The 4,750-nt window shown below is 53.1% G+C and overlaps 1 protein-coding gene across 1 annotated transcript in view; it reads left to right on the forward strand.

The window, feature by feature from the left end:
• Positions 1 to 2,218: 2,218 nt before the first annotated feature.
• LOC143290597 (guanine nucleotide-binding protein G(s) subunit alpha-like) overlaps positions 2,219 to 4,750 on the forward strand; it is a 37,901-nt gene continuing 35,369 nt past the window's right edge. Inside the window, exon 1 of the mRNA XM_076600187.1 lies at positions 2,219 to 2,647. The gene's annotated coding sequence lies outside the window, so the exon portion shown is untranslated. The remainder of the gene's footprint in view (positions 2,648 to 4,750) is intronic.

Raw genomic sequence — 4,750 nt, forward strand, 5'->3', positions numbered from 1 at the left:
CCAGAGAGAGGGTGGTGGGGTGGGGGGGCACCCAGAGAGAGGGTGGGGGGGGCACCCAGAGAGAGGGTGGGGGGGGCACCCAGAGAGAGGGTGGTGGGGGGGTGGGCACCCAGAGAGAGGGTGGTGGGGGGGGGCACCCAGAGAGAGGGTGGTGGGGTGGGGGGGCACCCAGAGAGGGGGTGGGGGGGGCACCCAGAGAGAGGGTGGTGGGGTGGGGGGGCACCCAGAGAGAGGGTGGTGGGGGGGGGGGCACCCAGAGAGAGGGTGGTGGGGTGGGGGGGCACCCAGAGAGAGGGTGGTGGGGGGGGCACCCAGAGAGAGGGTGGGGGGTGGGGGGGCACCCAGAGAGAGGGGGGTGGGGTGGGGGGCACCCAGAGAGAGGGTGGTGGGGGGGGGGCACCCAGAGAGAGGGTGGTGGGGTGGGGGGCACCCAGAGAGAGGGTGGTGGGGTGGGGGCACCCAGAGAGAGGGTGGTGGGGTGGGGGGCACCCAGAGAGAGGGTGGTGGGGTGGGGGGGTGGGGGGGCACCCAGAGAGAGGATGGTGGGGGGGGGGCACCCAGAGAGAGGGTGGTGGGGTGGGGGGCACCCAGAGAGAGGGGGGTGGGGGGGGCACCCAGAGAGAGGGTGGGGGGGGGCACCCAGAGAGAGGGTGGTGGGGTGGGGGGCACCCAGAGAGAGGGTGGTGGGGTGGGGGGCACCCAGAGAGAGGGTGGTGGGGGGGGCACCCAGAGAGAGGGTGGTGGGGTGGGGGTCACCCAGAGAGAGGGTGGTGGGGTGGGGGGCACCCAGAGAGAGGGTGGTGGGGTGGGGGGCACCCAGAGAGAGGGTGGTGGGGTGGGGGTGGGGGACCCCCAGAGAGAGGGGGTGGGGTGGAGAGACCAACTGTATTGAACAGGCCCCAAAATAACAAACTGATAACCCCGCCGTGTCTTCTTTATCTTGGGAGTCAAGGTCTCTGTCTGTCTCTCTCTCTGTCTCTCTCTCTGTCTGTCTGTCTCTCTCTCTCTCTCTCTCTCTGTCTCTCTGTCTCTCTCTCTCTCTCTGTCTCTCTCTCTCTCTCTCTCTGTCTCTCTCTCTCTCTGTGTCTCTCTCTCTCTCTCTCTGTCTCTCTGTCTCTCTCTCTCTCCCTCTCTCTGTCTCTCTCTCTCTCCCTCTCTCTCTGTCTCTCTCTCTCTCTCTCTCTCTCACACACACACACACACACACACACACACACACACACACACTGATTCAGATCAAAGTGTGTCTGTGTTTCTGTCTTTGTCTCTTTTTCGCTACGTCTTTAGCCACACAAAGCCTCCACATTTCAATTAACCTTTCATCCTGGATGGGGCATGGAGGATTCAAAAAAATACATAACTCCCATTGATATCGAACAAACATATTTACCATATCACCTGTATCGGTAAAGGTAAAGTAAGCGTTCTTGTTCCTTGATCTTCTGTAAAAGAGTCATATGAAGCATTAGAAGTTTGAATCGATTGAGCGAGTCTGGATATCAACGAAAGGTTTTACCTACAAGACACGAGTTTCAACATTTGCACACATGTGTATCAAATATTATATGCAAATTCATTGCGAATGTAATGAATGAATAAATAAATAAATAAATAAATAAATAAATATATCACATACAGCAGGCCTGTTCATGTCCACGTTTCTACAAAAGCCACTCTTACATTTAATTTTATTTAGCTGTCCTGTTTGAGTTGATGAACAGTGATGGTTACATTTCAACTGTAATGACCAAAATAAAATTATGTTTTCATGGGGCAATCCAATCATTTTTCTTTAACGTGCTTAATAAACATATATTTATTCATTTCGTGTGAGGCTTCCATCCATAAGTGTTTTGAAACTTTCCTTCAAAGCGTTCTGTGGTAATATTTTCCGATTTAAAAAAAATCTTTATTCAACATAAAATCAAGCTAAAAACAAAGGCATCCGAATCACACACACACACACACACACACACACACACACACACACACACACACCTGCTCAATCCAAAACCTTCACAGTCATGTTTCAGCTCAACTTTACTCACACAAGACAAGGGAAACAACACAATGGAAACAGCTCCACACTCGTTCACTCGTTCACTGGCTGGCCAGCTTGCACTGAAGCCAACACGGGTAGTTGTGGAGCAGTTCAGACCGGTGTGTGTCGGTGTGTGTGTGTGTGACAAGTCCGCCACTGGCTCATCTCGTCCAGCAGGGAGCAGCAACACTACCCGTTTCACACAGCGCGGCAGGTAGTCAGTCAGTCAGCCGGCTTCGCTGCGAAACGAAGGTAGTCATCTGCTACAGTTGGTTGTTTGTGGAGTTTCTCCTCGCGACCGTCAACAGTGATACACAACTTGATCTGCATCAACTCCGTTTGTATTTTTCTAGTGCACACAGTTCGCCGTCACTTTTTTGTGTGCATTTATCTGCTCGCTGTTTTTAAAGAAGTTGGTTCTGTTCTGACATGTAGAACAGCATCAACTGGAACGTATACAGTGTGACTGTGAAGTTGGATTTACAAGGTGTTGGAGGTCCTGTTAGAAAAGAACATAAAAAAATCAAGCACAGGAAACACCAACAACAATAATGATAACTTTGTGGGCCGGTGGTTTTACAAGTGTGAGACTTTGAGATGGAGCAGGTGAGTTTGTTGGGTGCATTGATATCATTGATGATGATGATGTGTGTGTGTGGTTGTGGTGTGTGTGTGTGTGTGTGTGTGTGTGTGTGTGTGTGTGTGTGTGTGCTGTTTTGAACATGTGTTTGTTTCACAGTGACGAAAAGAACATCATAGGAATTTTTAGATATTTTTTGTGGTGGTTCTTTTTCTTTTCCTAATCCTAACTTTCCTTTGTTGTGCCTTGACACAATGATGACAACTGTCCTTTGTACACCAGCCCCGTGCATATCACAGCGATGTTTGTTCTCTGTACCCCTGCCCCGTGCATATCACAGCGCTGTTTGTCCTCTGTACCCCTGCCCCGTGCATATCACAGCGCTGTTTGTCCTCTGTACCCCTGCCCCGTGCATATCACAGCGCTGTTTGTCCTCTGTACCCCTGCCCCGTGCATATCACAGCGATGTTTGTACCTCTGCCCCGTGCATATCACAGCGCTGTTTGTCTGTACCCCTGCCCCGTGCATATCACAGCGCTGTTTGTCTGTACCCCTGCCCCGTGCATATCACAGCGATGTTTGTCTGTACCCCTGCCCCGTGCATATCACAGCGCTGTTTGTCTGTACCCCTGCCCCGTGCATATCACAGCGATGTTTGTCTGTACCCCAGCCCCGTGCATATCACAGCGATGTTTGTGCTCTGTACCTGCCCCGTGCATATCACAGCGATGTTTGTACCCCTGCCCCGTGCATATCACAGCGATGTTTGTCCTCTGTACCCCTGCCCCGTGCATATCACAGCGATGTTTGTCCTCTGTACCCCTGCCCCGTGCATATCACAGCGATGTTTGTCCTCTGTACCTCTGCCCCGTGCATATCACAGCGATGTTTGTCCTCTGTACCTCTGCCCCGTGCATATCACAGCGATGTTTGTCCTCTGTACCTCTGCCCCGTGCATATCACAGCGCTGTTTGTCTGTACCCCTGCCCCGTGCATATCACAGCGATGTTTGTTCTCTGTACCTCTGCCCCGTGCATATCACAGCGATGTTTGTACCCCTGCCCCGTGCATATCACAGCGCTGTTTGTACCCCTGCCCCGTGCATATCACAGCGATGTTTGTGCTCTGTACCCCTGCCCCGTGCATATCACAGCGATGTTTGTACCCCTGCCCCGTGCATATCACAGCGATGTTTGTACCCCTGCCCCGTGCATATCACAGCGCTGTTTGTACCCCTGCCCCGTGCATATCACAGCGCTGTTTGTCTGTACCTCTGCCCCGTGCATATCACAGCGATGTTTGTTCTCTGTACCTCTGCCCCGTGCATATCACAGCGATGTTTGTCCTCTGTACCCCTGCCCCGTGCATATCACAGCGATGTTTGTACCCCTGCCCCGTGCATATCACAGCGATGTTTGTACCCCTGCCCCGTGCATATCACAGCGATGTTTGTCTGTACCCCTGCCCCGTGCATATCACAGCGCTGTTTGTCCTCTGTACCTGCCCCGTGCATATCACAGCGATGTTTGTCTGTACCCCTGCCCCGTGCATATCACAGCGATGTTTGTACCCCTGCCCCGTGCATATCACAGCGCTGTTTGTCCTCTGTACCCCTGCCCCGTGCATATCACAGCGATGTTTGTGCTCTGTACCTGCCCCGTGCATATCACAGCGATGTTTGTCTGTACCCCTGCCCCGTGCATATCACAGCGCTGTTTGTCTGTACCCCTGCCCCGTGCATATCACAGCGCTGTTTGTACCCCTGCCCCGTGCATATCACAGCGATGTTTGTCTGTACCCCTGCCCCGTGCATATCACAGCGATGTTTGTGCTCTGTACCTGCCCCGTGCATATCACAGCGATGTTTGTTCTCTGTACCTGCCCCGTGCATATCACAGCGATGTCTGTACCCCAGCCCCGTGCATATCACAGCGCTGTTTGTACCCCTGCCCCGTGCATATCACAGCGATGTTTGTACCCCTGCCCCGTGCATATCACAGCGATGTTTGTTCTCTGTACCTGCCCCGTGCATATCACAGCGATGTTTGTCCTCTGTACCCCTGCCCCGTGCATATCACAGCGATGTTTGTCTGTACCCCTGCCCCGTGCATATCACAGCGATGTCTGTA

The sequence above is a fragment of the Babylonia areolata genome, chromosome 15, assembly GCF_041734735.1.
Source record: "Babylonia areolata isolate BAREFJ2019XMU chromosome 15, ASM4173473v1, whole genome shotgun sequence".
NCBI classification, from domain to species: domain Eukaryota; kingdom Metazoa; phylum Mollusca; class Gastropoda; order Neogastropoda; family Buccinidae; genus Babylonia; species Babylonia areolata.